Source organism: Pongo abelii, chromosome 8 (assembly GCF_028885655.2).
Source record: "Pongo abelii isolate AG06213 chromosome 8, NHGRI_mPonAbe1-v2.0_pri, whole genome shotgun sequence".
Lineage (NCBI taxonomy): Eukaryota > Metazoa > Chordata > Mammalia > Primates > Hominidae > Pongo > Pongo abelii.
This window is the reverse complement of record NC_071993.2, coordinates 23,676,103-23,694,872: the sequence shown is the minus strand read 5'-3', so window position 1 is coordinate 23,694,872 and position 18,770 is coordinate 23,676,103. Positions and strand designations below refer to the sequence as shown.

Genomic DNA, 18,770 nt, shown 5'->3' with positions numbered 1-18,770 from the left:
CAAGTTCAAAGTTCCACAAATCTCTAGAGCAGGGGCAAAATGCCACCAGTCTCTTTGCTAAAATATAACAAGAGTCACCTTTACTCTAGTTCCCAACAAGATCCTCATCTCCATTTAAGACCACCTCAGCCCGGACCTTATTGTCCATATCACTATCAGGATATTGGGCAAAGTTCCAAACTTTCACAAATTTTCCTGTCTTCTTCTGAGCCCTCAAAACTGTTCCAATCTCTGACTGTTACACAATCACTTCCATGTTTTCGGGTATCTTTTCAGCAATGCCCCACTCAACTGGTACCGATTTACTGTATTAGTTCATTTTCATGCTGCTGATAAAGACATATGTGAGACTGGGAAGAAAAAGAGGTTTAATTGGATTGGTAATTCCACATGGCTGGGGAGGCCTCAGATTCATGCCAGGAGGCAAAAGTCACCTCTTACATGACAGTTGCAAGAGAAAAATGAGGAAGAAGCAAAAGGAGAAACCCCTGATAAACCCATCAGATTTCATGAAATTTATTCACTATCACAAGAATAGCACAGGAAAGACTGGCCCCCATGATTCAATTACCTCCCCCTGTCACCCTCCCACAACATGTGGGAATTCTGGGAGATAAAATTCAAGTTGAGATTTGGGAGGGGACACAGCCAAACCATACCATGCCCTCACCAGAGTGAGGGAGTAAACTAAGAATATGTGGGCTACAGGAAAGAGAAGACTCACACCAGGTGAGAGAAAAAAAAAGAATTTTCAAGACGATGGTAAAGGGAGTTGCCTAGTGATAATAGAACGCCCATCAAGTAGAGAGAATGAATGAAACTGTGTGATTCAGATGATTGGCATGCTGGGATAGCTATCATCCTGATCCCCTCTGCTACTATAACATCATTTAACCTAGATGAAACTCCTGGAGGATATTCTCTAATTTTCACAAAAAAGAGTTAGAAAAAGCGTTTCTGTTTTGTATGGTTTTGTTTTGTTTTGTTTTGTTTAAAAAAAAAAAAAAAGGTTCAGAAAGCCCACCAAGGCCTGGAACAGGAGCAAAAGTTATCGAAAGGTGTGACTACTATCTAGCCAGCCTAGAGGTAAGAAGAAAGGTCTCCAGATGCAGTTTCTCAAAAAATACAAAGGGAAACTGATAGGCAGGCTATTGTGAATAGCTTTGTGTAATATTTTACTAAAAACAGCCATTAGAAAAAACAGAAATACTTAAAAATAGATACAAAGAAAACTAAGCAAATAAAAAAGGCATTATTAACTTTAAGAAAAATATAAAGGAAGGAAAGAAAAAACAACCATAGTATACTACAGTACTCAGTTATAAAAAAATTACAATGACAACAATACTGATTTAACCAAAATTGTAATTGGACTATATTGGGAAAATGAGAAAAAGGAAGCAAAATGGAGGCAGTGTAGAAAGCCAGTTATGTTTCCTACAATAAGAATTCGATAGACAATGTCTAGAATGGACAAATCAAAATATGGAAATACAAGTGTAGTGTTTAGAACTTTGGAGATGTTAAATGCCGAAAGGAAGTTAAAAGAGCTGGAAGTGGTTGTCTTTGGAGAGGGGACCTGGGAGAAGTGAGAAGGGGTGAGTCAGAAGACTGCTGAATTTTGTAATAGAACTTTTACTACCATCTTGACTTTTTAAACCACATGTGTGTACAGTTTTTCATTTAAAATGTAATTTAAAAAAATTAAAGAAAAATAAGATAGCCAGATGCAGTAGCTCATGCCTGTAATCCCAGTACTTTGGGAGGGTGAGGCAGGTGGATCACTTATGCCCAGGAGTTCGAGACCAGCCTGGGCAACATGGTGCAACCCTGTCTCTACAAAAAAATACAAAAAAGTTAGCCAGGCATGGTGGTGCGTGCCTGTAGTCCCAACAATTTGGGGAGGTTGGGGTGAGAGGATAGCCTGAGCCCAGGGATCACAACACTGCAGCCCAGCCTGGGTGACAGAGTAAAACCCTGTTTCAAATAATAATAATAATAAGCTGTACCTTCAATATATACCTCCAATATAAACAGGTAGGCTCTTGGGTGATTAACTTGAATATTAAAAAGAGACCTGGTATTATTTGAACTCCTGGCAGGGGATTAAGGCTACAGGATACAGATTACACTGGAATAGCCCAGTGTCTTCACCTTAATGTTTTCTCTTTAATTTCTGTAATGCTTCCATCCTTTTAAATTGTCTGAATAGTCAGTGATCTAATCTTCTGCAAGTTCCAGACTTTCATCTACAGATATAACAAGATCTGTTACTTGCTCACATTATTTCTCTGAATCACAATGGTAATGTGATAATTACCCTCTCCCTGGGAATAAGAAGCTACTATTTATTATGTATGTGTCCTTCACTGCCTTGAATAATCAAAGGATCCCGCAATTGTGTAGTACTTTACAGTTTTCATTGTGCATTTTCATTGTGCTTTTTCATGATTTTATGAAACCAAAGGCCAGGCGGAAGCTCAGAGGGTTGAAGTGACTTCCTTAAGGTCACTCAGCTGGTAACAGCAAGCCACAAGTAGAGGCATCACTGGTGACTCTCTCTCCACCTACCATACTGTGCAGCAGTCTGGTTTTCAAATTTCCTAAAGTCCCCATTTGTTTAATAGCTCCAGTTGCTGGCAGCTGAACAACCAGATGGTGGGAAAAAAGAAAAAGGGTGTGTGTAAATTTACTTTTCGAAACTCCGGCCATTGTGCCCAGAGCCAGCCTTAGAACAAGTTGCCCTCTACCCAGATCAACCCCAGAACCTGTCGTGCAAACATCCCAAATTGGGGGTCTTAGGACTTTTCCACATTCACGAGTCTCTTTTAAAATTGGAAATATCCCTGAGAAATAGAGTACCTTAACACTTATCAATTAATGCCTTAGGCAGGTTTGGTTGACAGCCAGCTAAAAATAAGCCTCAGATATTGGAAGACAATTAAGGGAGAAAGAAACAGGCACAGATTTATCCTAATTCAAAATTGTTCCCAGGGTTAACCCTGGCCATCCTACCCAGGATTCTTTTAAAAAGTTCCTTTGGCAAGACTGCCATAAGATACCAACTCTCATTTTGTCTACCTGTTGGTATCTAGTGATGGGAAAAGTGACAACCACCAGAACGCTACAAATCCCCCTCCAAGTCCAGGTCACTAGGAAATATTTTAGATAGACTAGCATTATAATCTCAACAGTTATTTATGCATCCATTTAAAAACAGTTGGACATTTCATCTTGCTCATCAAGAACAAGATTTTCCCCCTATTTTTAGCAAAAATTGCAAGACGGGCACATGCAGCCTTTGCCAAGCAGAATATGATTCCTCAAGGCTCTTCAATGTGTGGGAGCCTGACATAAGGCTCAGAGAAGGGCAGAGCCACAAACAAGCTGTGATGATCGCTTTGAGGTAACCAATCAATGTGTCCAACTCAACTATGGCTTCCCAGATCATTATTAGTACTCCACTTTTGTTTATTTTTAATGACTAGTGCACATAAATTTAAATTCATTGCCTGTTAGGATCCATTTGTGCTAGCTCTATGTATAATGAGTAGCAAAGTCTATGCAGCTTTAAATATAGAGGAAAGAATAATTGTAAGATAGCCCAATCAAGGTTTCTGCTCTCCTTCACATATTTTAAAGACATAACACACAGAGGTTACATAACCGTCTTTACAGAAAACCTTGCATTCAGAGCTGTTGTGGAAGCCTGTTTGCAGCTGAGTGTTTACTAAATCAAGCACTAAAAACTAGATTTACACTGGTTGTTCGAAGCTGAAAGCCAGCTGCAGCTGCCATTAGAGCAATTCAATTTCTTTTTTATAAAGCACAAGTAAGGCTCAATTTACTAAAGTTTTATTTCCTTTTTATGCATCCCATATGCTAGGGGAAAAAATTAAGTTTATGAGATTAAAAATGAGTTTTATGCTAACTGTTTACAAAGTTTCAGCTGCCTGCATTTGCAAGCCCTCAAACCCACCAACTTCAGCTTCTGGCTTGTTTTTTTTCTTTTCCTTCCAACGAAAGAAGGTCTTTGTGTTTGCAAAAGGAAATCACCCAGCCCCCTTCTCTGCTTCCCTCTAGCTTTAGCTTCCTGTTTCACATCGTGCAATTTTATGACAGTTGAGGCAGACAGATAAGTTCCTTCATGATGCCAAAATCTTCAGAGAAGAAGGTTCTTGTATGGATAATAGCTTTTTTAAAGGATTCTTTTTTACCTCCATTCCCTGTGTCTGGATTTAACTAGTCTGGTGATGTTTTTCACTTCTGTGATCAATTCTTAAAAGGCAATATAGCTTTCACTTGATAGGAAGAAACATCTACACAGTGAGCAAACTGCTGCTGAATTTGGAGAACAGTGCCTTATGTTAGCTAATTACAAACCATAGTAGATTTTTTAAAGATGAAAGTTGAATTTGTTTGCTCCAAAATTAATGAGCACAATTATTTTTCAAGTGTATGTATGTAATTCAGGAGACCTCAAGATATCCATTATTAATTGATTCCACCATGCAAATTCTTCCTCTATCTGAAATCCTTTGGCCTTTCTTAGGATTAAAATTCCTCCAGTTCAGACTAAGTTGTTGGAGAACGTGTCATTTTTTGTTATTTTAAGGTGCATTCCGTAAAAAAGACGGTAGAAAAATACAAGAAGATGAGAAAAGCTTCTAGATATCACGCCAGAGAAATCATCTAAAAGAGCAACGTAATGCATACACTTATTTTCTCTAACTCTTCCTGCCTTTACCTAACTACTATAAGGTTGAGTTTTAAACCTTCCCAGTAGAAGTAAAGGACATTCTAGAACCTTAAAGTATGTGATTGGGAAAAGGACAGAGAGAAAAAAAAAATCAACATGTAAACAATGCAGCAGATGATAGCTGGCAAGGGCCTTGTGAGAACACATTGTTTTGCCAGTTAGAGGAACTAAGTATGTCCAAGCATGTCACAGAGAGTTTCTCAGAGGTTTCCCAGTTGAACAGAGCTCACAGTCAACTCCAGCACTGAAATTCTTGAGCAAAGAAGAGAAACGAAGACCATGTCCCCAGCACTGCCTTAGAGTGGGGAAGAGTTGACATGGACCAACTTAAGCCACAGATACTAAGTAAAGGTCAGCAGGCTAGAATTCTCTGGAGGTATGAAGCTTTGTTATACTTCAAATAATCTCATCCCAACAGGCAATTCTTAGCAAACAGGATGGTTTGCACCATGAACATTGAAAAGTATGCAGAGCCCATGGAAATGAACAATCCCCAGAAAGAAAGTTGAAAGGTGTTTACTGAGCACTGATCAACGTCAAAGACCTATTGCAGTAAGGCCTGCAACCTACAGCAGCAAAGACCAAGCACTGCAGAGATGATCTTGGGGCACTGATCTGACATGCTTCTAGCAGCAAAAGGGAACACCTGGGACCCTGCGAGGAGAGGGAGGTACCTGAGGCTGGGATTCCCCTGGTTTTATAGTAAGAAGCTTAGAGCATAGATCACTCTTTGCTGAGACACATGAACTATACCCCTTCAAACTGTTACAGCTTAAAAAATGAGTCACACCAATGAACCATGGGCCATACCACTGATTTAGAATCCTCACCCTTCAGCTAGAGGAGACAAGATGCACAATCATGAAACAAACACAATTAAGACACAATTGGTAAGGTGCTACCCGCAATTCAACAAAAATCAAAGAAAACAGAGGAACCCATGTATGTAGGAGCAGTCAGAGAAGGTCTGCAGAGGAGATGGGCCTTGAAGGATATATAATATGTAGATAGAAGACAAAAATTATTCCAGGTGTACAGAGGGCTATGTAATGGCATTTGAAGCAGGCAGGAAAATGAGCTGTGTGTAGAGAGAGGAATGGTGAGGAGGCCAATTAGAGCAAGGGGCTAGGAGAGCTGCAGAAGATAACACTGGAATGAGAGATTGGACTCAGGATTTTGGGATCACCAACAACAAACTGAGGAGCAGTTCCCAGCTATTCAAGGTTGTGAGAAGAAAAATGGCATAAGGAACGCAGCATCTCAGAGACTGATCTGGCAATGTGTGGTGGGATAGAGCAGAAGGGAATGAAGTAAGGTTATTGAAGAGGTAGTAAGCATCCAGGCATGAGGTTATGAAGCACAAGCAAGAAATTGGAAGGCTCTTGGAGAGAGAGGGTGGGCATTTGCTTTCCACACTCACCTCCTCACCCTACGCCATGCCTCTGCAGTGTTCAGTAGCAGCTGTGTTCCTCTGGGAACTGGTGGGTAGACCCAGCTCCATCGATCAGCTTTCTCTGGACTGGCAACCCAGATCATTGCCCATCCCTTTTGTCCTTTCAATACTAGGAGTGGTAACAGCATCCCAATAGTTTAATACCTGGGAGCCTCCTCATCTCTTCCTGGTTTTCTGAACAATGGGTCTGTGTCTTTTTGGAATGGACCATCTGTGCCTTTGCAGACCCTGACTGATAGACACACCAAAAACATTTTGAAAGAAAAGTAGAGAAGTTATGGATTGGACTGGAAAAAAAAGAATGTTAATGAGTATAGTTTTGAGCATGGGAAATTAGAAAACAGGGCATGGAAATATAATGTATTGGTTAGGAGTAGACTCTATTAATTCAAGGACATTGCCTGAGATGAATTTTTATCCTCCACTTAACAGCCATGTGATGTAATTTGGTGGGGGGCTGTTGCTTTAGCATTTCTAGGCTGAATTCCTTCAACTGTAAAATAAGAATAATAATTGTTTTAAGGTTTAAATAAGTTAATCCATATAAGGTACTTAGAATGGTGCCAGGTTTAATCCAGATGCTTTGTGTTTTTCTATTATTATTGTTATTAAAATAATAATTAGATATTTTATTAATTTCAATTTTCTCACCTTTGAGTTCTTTCCCAATAGACCCCTCATCTTTCTTCAAAAATGTACTTCCATGTGGAAAACACTGATTATAAGCTCAGGCTTGTGCACTTTGAGCTTAATGGTGACCGTAAAATATTTAAATGGAAATTTCCAGGAAGAATTTGGAAATAAATACTGGCATTCACATAAGAGGAAATGACAAAGGTATAGATAGATCTAAAGGAGCCTGTATGAAAGGGAGAGATGAAACTTTGAAAACAGATGACTTTTGCAAAGGGGAAAATGCATCAAAAGAATAGCAGAGTTCTAAGAAATAAGCATTGGAGAAACACACAGTGAGAGGGTGGGAGGAAGATGAGAGGTGACGAAAAGGAAAAAAGAAGCAAAAGTGCTGGACTTTGTGGTATTACAGAAAATAAAGGAGCAAGAAATAGTAGAAGTGACAAATGTCTTTGAAGCTCACAGAGAGGTTACTTGGACCTTCAAGAGAAGAAGCTTGAAGAAATGGAGGGAGTGGAAGGGAAAAACAGGTATTTTTTAAAAACTAGAGAAAGCAGGTACAGTCAAGACTAGGTCACTCACGTTTTTCCCAAGATGGAGTAGACATGGGCAAGAGAAAGGAATTAAAAGAGAAAAACTGAAGATTCTAGAGAAAGAAAAGACAAGTAAGATAGCAAGATGCCTCTGGGAAAACATAAGAGGCTAGGATTAGAAATCAAATCAGAATTTCTTTAGAAATTAGAAATCAAAATTCCAAGTATTTGCAGGGTTTTCCTACCCTCATTGTATTCTTTTCATTTATAACAAAGCTAGCTATTAAGATTTTTGATTATTATGGTCCAGCTGTGAATCTGAGCTAATTTAAAAACAAAACAAAAACATGGCAACCTATACTTGTTCACTTCACAATAATATTGTAGTTAAAAAACGTGGTCTCTAGGGTAAGACTGGTTGAGGTTAAAATCTTAACTTTGTCACTTACTAGCTACATGCTCTTGGGAAAAATTACATTTTTTAATACCTAAATTTCCACAACTCTAAAATGGAGATATTAATAGTACAGACCTCATTGGGCCGCCGAGAAATAAATTGCTTAGAACAGGGTCTAGCTTATAGTATGCATTCAAAAACCTTAGTTTTGATTACTCACACATATCTACCCTATACAATAATTATATCTTAATTCTTTCTCCTCAAGGCAATACTTTGATTTCTTTCAACTCAAAGAGAACATGATTATAGGAAAATCCCTTAATAAACATGCCCCTTGATAATGTAAATTCAGATATAATGCAATTGGACATTGTCACTGTATTTTCTGTGCTCAACCACATTTTTCAAATGGGGCAGAGCAAGCAAGTTTTCATTTTCTGGAGAGGAGACACATGAGATACAGAAGGGGGCAAGACAGGTGGAAAGACTGCAAGCAACCCTGTTTTAGGAAATTGGAAAATGAAGGAAGTATGCCCACATCCCCAGTAACCTCTCAGCCCAATCTCCCGGCCTTAGGCTGAAAAAATGGGCACCAAGTTACCAAGGGATTCCCAGAATCCCTGCCACTGCCCTGAAAATTCATCCAAGCCCAAGAGCCAGAATGATTCTCATTGATATTTAACCAGATATTAAACACAATGGCCACCAAGGAGTACCAACTTGTATCTGAAAGCATTAAGTGTAGTCAGACCCAGAATTCCTGGTCAACCAGCCACAAAGGCTCACCTCATTATTTCATCTATCTTGCAATAATATGGACCCCGTATTTACTCTATTAAAATTGTTAGACTCTCATCTATCAAGTTACATTAGAGTTTTCTTATACCTCAGTTGTCTTCAGAAAATTGTTCTTGGTAAATTAACAGCCTCTTAAACTTATTATTTCTGTCTCCTCCAGCTTAACTCTAATTTTCTTGAGAGCAGGGTTCACCTTTATCAACTTGTTTTTGAAAAACAACATTGTTTGAAAACAACAATGTTTTCAAACACAATGTTTTGAAAACAAAAACAGTGTTTTCAAAAACAACTTTTTTTGAAAAACACAATGTTTGAAAAACATTGTGGGAGCACAATGCCCAGCATAATACAGTAAGAAAATAGATACCATGGCAACACAAGAAGGAGATTCAAGGACTCAGAAAAGACTTAGCTTCACCTACTACTACATAATCTCCATCAGCCCCTCCCCACTCAAACAAATTATGTCCTTAATCCCCATTTTTATAGGAATTCTAGAGCAACTTCCAAGTTGGTGCTAAATAAATATTGCCGAAAATTTCTTATTTGGCCAGTATGATAGGTCCTCTATTTTATATCCCTTGGACGTATCTCTAGCTCCCCTCTATGGAGGGTAAAGTTTAGGGTATCTCTTGTGGATAATTCAGATGGGTAAGGGTCCCAGAAAGAAAGGGGCAGAAATCTTAAGGATTAATATAGTTGACCTAGAGAGAGTTAAATGCTGGTGGGGCATGTGGCTCATGCTGTAATTCCAACACTGCAGGAGGCCAAGGTGGTAGGATCATAAAGCCCAGGAGTTTGAGACCAGCCTGGGCAATATAGTGAGACCTTGTCTCTATTTTTTTTAAAAAAATACAAAAAAAAAAGAATTAAATACGATCTTGTTAGCTATCTGATAAATGTTAACTGAGTAATAGCGTAAATAGATAAAACTGAAAACAGACTGAAAACAGCTACCTGGCCAACTCCTTTGATTTGGGAGCACAAAAATCCAAATCACATCCACTCTTCTGTTTGAGTCCTCATAGGATGCTACACAACTCCTCTTCTCTCTTTCTTCTGGAAATGTATTTTCCAGTCTTTTTTGGACAATCAAAGGCTTTTAAAGTTCAGACACCTGCCAATGTTTGTTACAGCTGCTTAACAGCTAACAATGGAGCAGAACCTCTACCTAGGTATTACTCCATCAGAATGCAATGATTACCTTCCGCCCACCCTAGCTTATGTCAGGTTAGGTTACCATACTTCATTTCTCTCACCCACCAATCTCTTCTGCTAGAAGTGGGTGGATAATGGCAGGAGGTTCCTCCTTTGCAGTGTCTTTTATCAATACTAATATAACACCACTGCTATCTTCAGTTTTCTTATTTGTTTCAGAATTGATTCTGCCCAGAGTGTAAACACCAAACAGGGTAATTAGTAAAGAGTTCATGGTTTTAATCATCTTTGAAGTTACCGGTTGAATAAAATACTCTATCTGATTATTCATTGAACATCCAGGTGCTGGTTTTAGCTTCAAGAAGTTTACAACATATTTGGGGAAACTTAGAAGTAAACAGATGATGGCACGGCAAGGCTATAGTAGACGTGTTCACAGAGAAAAAAGTTTAGGGCTTTCTAAAGGAGGAAGCACCTGAGCTGAATTGTGAAGCCATGCAGGCAGAAGCAGTGGGGAGGATGTTCACAGAAGGAGCAGCCAGCACACCGAGGCAGGAAGGAACACAGCACATTTAAGGAGCAACTAGCCTGGCTGGAATGTGGAGTTGAAGGGAAGGACTGGCTTACCACCATGTTGCACAGGATGAAAAGGTCATGCAAAAGAACTCATGGCTCCTTAGCAAACGAGCTCATGCAAGATATTCTTTTTCTTTTTTCTTTTTCTTTCTTTTTTTTTTTTTTTTTTGACACAGCATGTCACTTTGTCACCCAGGCTGGAATGCAGTGGTGCAATCACCTCACTGCAGCCTCGACTTCCTGGGTTCAAGTGATCCTCCCACCTCAGCCTCCCAAATAGCTAGGACTACAGGCTTGCACCACCACACCTGGCTAATCTTTTCGTTTTCTTTTTATTTATTTATTTATTTATTTATTTATTTATTTTGAGATGGAATCTCCCTCTGTCGCCCAGGCTGGAGTGCAGTGGTGCAATCTTGGCTCACTGCAAGCTCTGCCTCCCAGGTTCAAGTGATTCTCCTGCCTCAGCCTCCTGAGTAGCTGGGACTACAGGTGCCCGCCACCACACCCGGCTAATTTTTTGTATTTTTAGTAGAGACGGAGTTTCAATGTGTTAGTCAGGATGGTCTTGATCTCCTGACCTCATGATCCACCCGCCTGGGCCTCCAAAAGTGCTGGGATTACAGGCGTGAGCCACCACTCCTGGCCCTCATTTTCATTTTTTTTTTAATAGAGAGGGGGGTCTCACTATGTTGCCCAGGCTGGTCTCAAACTCCTGGCCTCAAGCAATCCCCCTGCCTCTGCCTCCCAAAGTTCTGATATTACAGGAATGAGCCATGACACCCAACCTCATGAATGATTTTTAAACTGACATTATGAGATCTTCAGTTTAGAAAGTTAACTCCAGAAATGAGAATGATAGTGAGAGGTGAATAACTCAAGGCTGAGAAAAGAAATTAGGAGGCTGTTATAAGAAGACATACAAAAAATAAGAAGAATCTTGACTAAGAATGTAGTACTGGGGATAGAAAGTGGTGCTTTTGAGAAATAACAGAGATAGTATTGAAGTATCATAATGACTGAGAAGACACAGGGGACAATAAATGAGGGCATCACTGATGATTCACAGGTTTCTGGCTTAAGCAATCAGGTAGATAATGATACTACTGCCTGACACAGGGACTATGAAGAACTTAGGAAGAGTTTCATTGTGAGATGCATTGACTTTGAGGTTTCCCCAGGACTTATGAGAAAAAATGCCCAGTACTCAATTATATATACAGGTCTTGAGTTTGAGGAGTTTAGGGCCTGGCACAGTGGCTCATGCCTGTCAATCCCAGTACTTTGGCTAAGGCAGGAGGAATTTTTTTTTAATTATGTTTTTAATTTTTTGTGGGCGCATAGTAGGTGTATATATTCATGGGGTATGTGAGATGTTTTGATACAGGCATGCAATGTGAAATAAGCGTATCATGGAGAATAACCCTATCCATCCCCTCAAGCATTTGCCCTTTGAGTTACAAACAATCCAATTACATTCTTTATTTTTAAATATACAATTCAGTTATTATCGAGGAGGATCATTTGAGCCCAGGAGTTTGAGACCAGCCTGGCAACATAGGGAGACCCTGTATCTACAAAAAAGGAAACAACATTAACTGGGCATGGTGGTCACACCTGTGGTCCCAGTGACTTGGGGAGCTGAAGTGGGAGGATCATTTGGGTCTCAGAGGTCAACGGTGAAGTGAGCTGAGAGCTCGTCACTGAACTCCAGCCTGGGTGATAGAGAAAGACTCTGTCTCAAAAAAGAAAAAAGAAAGAGTTTAGTACTAGAGATGTAAATTTGGGAGCCATTAGCACCTTGGTGGAAGCTAAACCCATGATAGTTAATAAGCTCATTCAAAGAGCCTGTGGCTAATGAGATGAAGATGGGAAACCAAGGCCACCTGAACAGGAGCCAGACCCTAGCTTTGGCTGATATCTGCGACTCTGCATTAAAAATGCACCCAGAAGAAAGGAAAGCCCTGCTCCCTCATATTCCCTAAGCGAGTTTACTTAATGTTCTGCAGTCTTTGTGGGTTTTTGAAGTTCATTTTGGAACTTTGTGTGTTTAGTCTTCATTTCATGAAGACTCTACTTTTGAAATTTCAAATTGGCCTAATAAACTATGAGTGAGATGGGGACAGGATGAGGATGGGCAGGTCACCTGATACCAAACATGGCTGGGGACCGAAGGTTTTGGAAAACCCTCATTTACTAAATGGGGCAGTTTTACTGAGATAAGGCCATGGGCATAACAGATGCAATATTGATACAGCTAGCATCAGCCCCAACCCAGAAGCTATTATTAGGCATCTTGGTACTTCCTACTTGCAAAAGTTAGTCATCACGATATATTAGTAAAAATTTTAATATTGAGAAAAGAAATGAAGGAAACATGCATGGATTGGAATGAGCATTTTAAGGTAAATGAGAAGTTCATATCCTCTTGCGTCTCTGTGTCTTATGAATATTAAATCAGTCACTTACCCTGTTTTGATTATTATCAGGTCTTGCTGGGCACTCCTGATCATCATCTTCCTGATTCTTGGGACTCTGGAACCTGCTGTTTTCCCTTACCTTCCAGAATGTTCTGTTCACTGATAACCCTTGAACAAGTTACTTGACTATGCAGGCAGTATCTGCTCTGTACTAATCAGGACTCTTTGGGATGTAAGTGACAGAAACCCAACTCCAACTAGCTGAGGCAAAAGGGGAAATGTACTGGTTCCAAAAAGCATGGCTCAGGCATATTCCCTGCTCTATGTCTCTGCCTGTTTCTGCTCTCAGCTGCCATCTCATCTTCTGGACTGATTTTCTCCACAAAGCAGGAAGCAGCACCACAATTCACATCTCCTAAGTTTGACACCAGAGGATATCTCAGACTTCTCACTAGACCTAAGTTCAAAACAACTCAGGTAATTCTCTGATTGGCCCAGCCTGGGAAATACGTCTACCCTACAACCACACATTCTATCCAGAAAAATGGTATTTCTAAAAAAAAGGTGGAGAGAGGGGAGCAAAATAACAGACACCATTCTGTTGTAGCAGAATTCTCCCTCCATTATCTTGTTCCCCCACAGATCTTCCTGGGTGCCCGATGTATCAGGGAAGCTCTTCCTCTTTTAGAGCCTATTCCCTTTTTACCCTGCTCAATTACTCCTTAAAGGTTTTGTCTGCTCTCAGGCTGGCACTCTTCAATCCTCTCGATTTTAGATCAACTTTAGATGTCATTGCTTCCAGGAACCACACATGAAGACTTGTCCTCAGATTACCCAGTGAAACCACAGAAGAAATGGAGAGGTCAGAGGTCCAACAGGCAGGATCATCAAGAAGAGAGGATATTTTCTCTGCTGGGTTCATAAGATAGTTTTGCAATCCTACCAAGTAGGGAGGCTGGTGAATTCAAAGAAGACAAATCTATCTATCTTTGTGCTAATTCTGATTTTGAAAAAAAGCTATTTAGAGACATATGGCAATTTAAGAAAGCAGGAAACCAAAGAACCTGGCATTCTTGGAACAACAAATAAAAAGCTCCTTAAAAGTTAACAAGGCAAAGATGAATGTGGATTCTAACACGTGAAGTTAGCAGTATTTCATGATTTGGCTCTGCTGGAAGTTATTTTACCAGAATAGAGCCAAAATGGAAACCTGCTTTGATCTACAGTTCCTAGTAAAAGAAATCTAAAATTAGACACAGTGTGATCGGTTACAGAGTATTTCTAATGGACCACTGAGCAGATTAGTGATTCAGTTTTGTTCCTTGAATATAAGAAGACAGACTAATGATTGGCTAAAAGACAGACTTAAGAGAATATGACTACACCGAAGACCACTTATCAAAGGTTACACTGGAATACAATTAAGTTGGAAAATGTATTATTCATTTTAGTCCACTAAATATTTGATTGCTTTTTCTTTCTTATACATATTGAAAGCATCCCCTTCAATTATAATTTTTTATAATTTTAATTTTCTTGGCTATGTGGCCTCTATTAGAAGAAACAAAATAAGCAAAGAACTGTTTTTATAATTTATTTTCTAATATTCAATCTTCTACCAATAAGTAATAATTCAAAAGCTGAATGTATAATATATAATGGTTATGATTTGCTTTACTTAGTTCATTCCTTTTAAATTGGAAACTGTTAAACTTTTACATTGTTTTTCAGAATAAGAAATCATATCTCATGTATATTACCACTAGGTGGCTCAAATGGCTAAAACACCAATTCATTATATAAGCAGATCAAAACCTTAAATATTTAAAGATTTATCTCTTTCTACAGTTCTATATACTGTAATTTTCTACAAACTTTCACATTATTTATAGATTATCGCTATAATACTACACGTGGTAAACAATTACTTTAATGTAGATCATCAACACATATGCTATTTTTATGAATGAGAGAGAACTAGCAGACACAATGAATGAGTTATGTTACATTTTGTCATAAACATGCAATAATAAATTAAAATTTTATCAGCTGACTGAGAACAAAGTATTCAACGGGGTCTAAAGAACCAGGGTATTGGGTTATATTTCATTTTAATGTATCCAGGAACTTCTAGAGATTACCAGCTTTACTTTCTGGTGGTTGTGGTTATTTATGTCTCTTCTCTATGGCAATTTCGCCATGTGGCTCTATGATAGACAGTGTCTTGCAGCCAGAGCTCAATCTCTCTGTAGTCCAGAGACTTTGAAAATCAAAGCAGTCTTCCTTAGAGTAAGTTTTGAAATGCAGGACTCTCCAGATACTGTGTCCATCACATTAGCTGCCTGGAGGCCCTTGACTCTGGCTGATACAAATAAAACAAAAGCAGAAAATGATTGTTTTCTTCCCAATTTAAACAAGCATCTTATAATTGTTTGACTATTCAAGATAGAGCATCAAGGAGGAGAAAGGAGGAGAGATCCTTTCAAGCTGGAAAGGAAAGTATTAAGCCGGTAGATTCTATCAAAAAAAAAAAAAGGAAAACATAATGGTGTCCTTGGACTAAGAGAGCCTTGTAGGTTTTCTAACCAAGAATAATCAACACACATTCCCCTTATTCTGAAGATATTTTTGTTGTTGTTCTCTATGCTTTCTTAGTACTGTACCAACAGAAGCTCTGCCCTTCTAGTTTAAAGGTGAGAACCAATGAAATAAAATCTTAAAGAAAATCTCATTCAAAGTGATAATTTTTTTTTAAGAGACATGATCCCACTCTGTCACCCAGGTTGGAGTGCAGTAGCGCCATCACAGTTCACCACAGCCTGGAACTCCTAGGCTCAAGCCATCCTCGTGCCTCAGCCTCCCAAAGCTCTGGGATTACAGATGTAAGCCACCATACCTGACCCTCAAGGTAATGATTTTATCTTTGATTATTTGTCTTTATAATCCCAAACAACTGAATTTTTCACCATAAAAGTTATTCAATTGGCTCTACCCTGGGGGAGAAGAAAGATATATAGAAAAAGCTTAAGGGAGGATTTTTCCAACTCTTATAACAGACAAGTAGCATTCTCCCCCTAACTTTTATCCTCTGTAGAAGTATTTTTAAAATATTTTCCTTGGTCATTTATTATTTGTTATTTGGAAGTACATTTAGGAATCTTGAGTTTGGCTTAAAAGAAAAGTATTGATTCTCCCTCAGGGAGCTATAATTCAGTTTCAGCTGCAGTAACAGCAGGTCCTGATATTTTTATATTCATATTCAAGCATCTGACATTTGGGTTTTATTTGCATATAGAGCTGTAAATATAACATGAACCAGTTATCACATAGCTTTTTAATACCGAGATCTAATTAGTTCTTTCCAAGCGTGATAACTATACTCTGTCAAAGTTCTAACCAGTTAGCTTTTGAGAAAGAAATATTTTCTTCCCTTACTGTGGCCATGGATAGTTTCCACTGGATGAGAAAAAAAAAAAACTCAAATGATAAAAGAATTAATAGCTTACATGACTGAATGCTAGAAGTAAGGTTAGTTTCAGGATTGGTTCAGTTCAATTGCTCAACAGTGTCATCCAAGACCAAGTTTAGTTCAACATCTGTCTGCCTGTGGCAATGTCATCTTCAATCCTAGCAGTCCTATTTGGGCTATCCACAACTGCCTGGGCCCTGCCTCCATTTATATCTAAGGATAGAGAAAGAAGCTGGTTTCCCAGTTTTTCCAAAACAGAGGACACTTCTTTACCAGAAATTACTCAGCAAACATGGTCTCAGGCTCGCTACCCACCCCAGATGCAATAACTCTGATCAGGGAATGGTTGTCCATCATTGGTATAGGCTCCACCTGGGTACATGCCCCATCTCAGTAGCCAGGAACAGAATCAGCTCCCTGCAGCAAATGGGCTGTACAAAGGAGGTATGGATACCTGTGTACGAGGGAGGGTTGCTCCTATAGGAGGGAAAAGGAGGAGGTATCAGTTAGGGGGTGGGGGTGGCTACTAATACATACATGCACCTGACCATGGATGGGAAACTGTAGAATCAAACTGCCTGATTTTGAACCCAAGTTCTACCACTTGTTAGCTCTATTACCAGGTGCAAGGTACTTGACCTCTCTCATCAAGTAACAAATGGGCCAATGATTTGTTTAATTGTTTATATCACAGGGTTTTTTTTTCTAAAATACAAGGTATTTATTACAAGCATTTATTACACTCTTTCTTTGTGTGAGGCATGCGAAAAGAATTGGAGAGAACACAAAAGTGAACAAAATGATGTTCTACTTTGAAAGAGCAAGCAATTCAGGAGAGGAAATTAGAGCCCAGACATCGTGGTAACAGACAGATGGGATAAGTTACATAAAAAGATATGTTTCCTAAAATGACATTTTTCCTAATTAAATATTCTTTAATAGCAAGCACATCATGTAGTATTTTTCACATCCAAATGAAGTTGACATAATTTTCTGGATAGTTATTCATTAATGATAAATGACATTAATAGGTTTTTGTTTTTTTTTTTTTTTTTTGAGATGGAGTCTTGCTCTGTCACCCAGGCTGGAGTGCAGTGGCACGATCTCAGCTCACTGCAACCTCCACCTCCCGGGTTCAAGCAATTCTCCTACCTCAGCCTCACGAAGAGCTGAGATTACAGGCACATGCCACCACATCCAGCTAATTTCTGTATTTTTAGTAGAGACGGGGTTTCACCACGTTGGCCAAGCTGGTCTCGAACTCCTGACTTCGTGATCCACCTGCCTAGGCCTTCCAAAGTGCTGGGATTACAGGCATAAGCCACCATGCCCAGCTGACATTAATAACTAATAATCAGAACAATCAAACTACCAAAAAATAAATAATGGTAACCAACCAAATTTCAACTATAAAGTGTGTAAAATATAATGTTATCCTGCTATACATCTATTAGAATGGCCAAATTCCGGATGTAGATCAATAGGAAACTTCAATCATTGGTGGTGAAATGCAAAATGGTATAGCCACTTGGGAGGCAGTTTGGCAGTTTCTTATAAAACTAAACATACTCTTACCATGCAATCTCACTCTTTGAAATTTACCCAAAGGAGTTGAAAACTTATGTCTCCACAAAAACCTACACATGGATTTTTTGTTTGTTTTTGAGACAGGGTTTCACTCTGTCACTCTGTCACCCAGGCTGGAGTGCAGTGGTGCCACCACGGCTCACTGCAGTCTCAACCTCCCTGGCTCAAGTGATTCTCCCACCTCAGCCTCCTGAGTAGCTGGAACTACAGGCACGCACCACTAGCCAAGTGGCGTAGGCTAGTATCAAACTTCTGAACTCAAGTGATCCACTCGCCCTGGCTTCCCAAAGGGCTGGGATTACAGGCATAAGCCACTGCACCTGGCCCACATGGATGTTTATAGCAGCTTTATTCATAATTGCTAAAAAACTTGGAAGCAACCAAGAGATCCTTCAGTAGGTGAATGAATAAATGAACTGTGATACATTTAGACACTGGAACATTATTCAGTGCTAAAAAGAAATGAGCTGTCAAGCCATGAAAATACATGGAGAAAACTTAAATGCACAGTACTAAGTGAAAGAAGCCAATCTGAAAAGCCTAAAAAGCTAAAAATGTTTAGTTTTATAAGAGCATATTTAGTTTAATATACATACTGTATGATTCCAACTATATAACATTCTGGAAAAGGCAAAACTGTGGATACAGTAAAAAAAAAAAAAAAAAAAAAAAAAAAAAAAGAGTGATGCCAGATGTTGGGTGTGGGGGATGATTAGGTGGAGCACAGAAAATTTTTAGGGCAGTGAAATTACTCTGTATGATAGTACAATGGTGGATACACATCACCATGCATTTGTCTAAATCCATAGAAGGTACAACAAGAGTGAACCCTAATGTAAACTATGGACTTTAGATGATAATGACATGTCAGTGTAGGTTCAAGTAACAAATATGCCACTCCGATGGGAGGTGTTGATAGTGGGGTAGCCATGCATGTGATGGGTGCTGTGAACCTCAAACTACTGTTAAAAAAAAAATCTCTAA

General features: G+C 39.2%; 1 long non-coding RNA gene across 1 annotated transcript; it reads left to right on the top strand.

The window, feature by feature from the left end:
• The first annotated feature begins 806 nt into the window (after window positions 1–806).
• On the top strand, window positions 807–17,146 carry LOC129048193 (uncharacterized). Its single transcript, XR_008510345.1, has 3 exons — window positions 807–1,086; window positions 15,513–15,638; window positions 16,959–17,146. It is a non-coding gene; the product is annotated as an uncharacterized LOC129048193 (long non-coding RNA).
• Window positions 17,147–18,770: the final 1,624 nt, after the last annotated feature.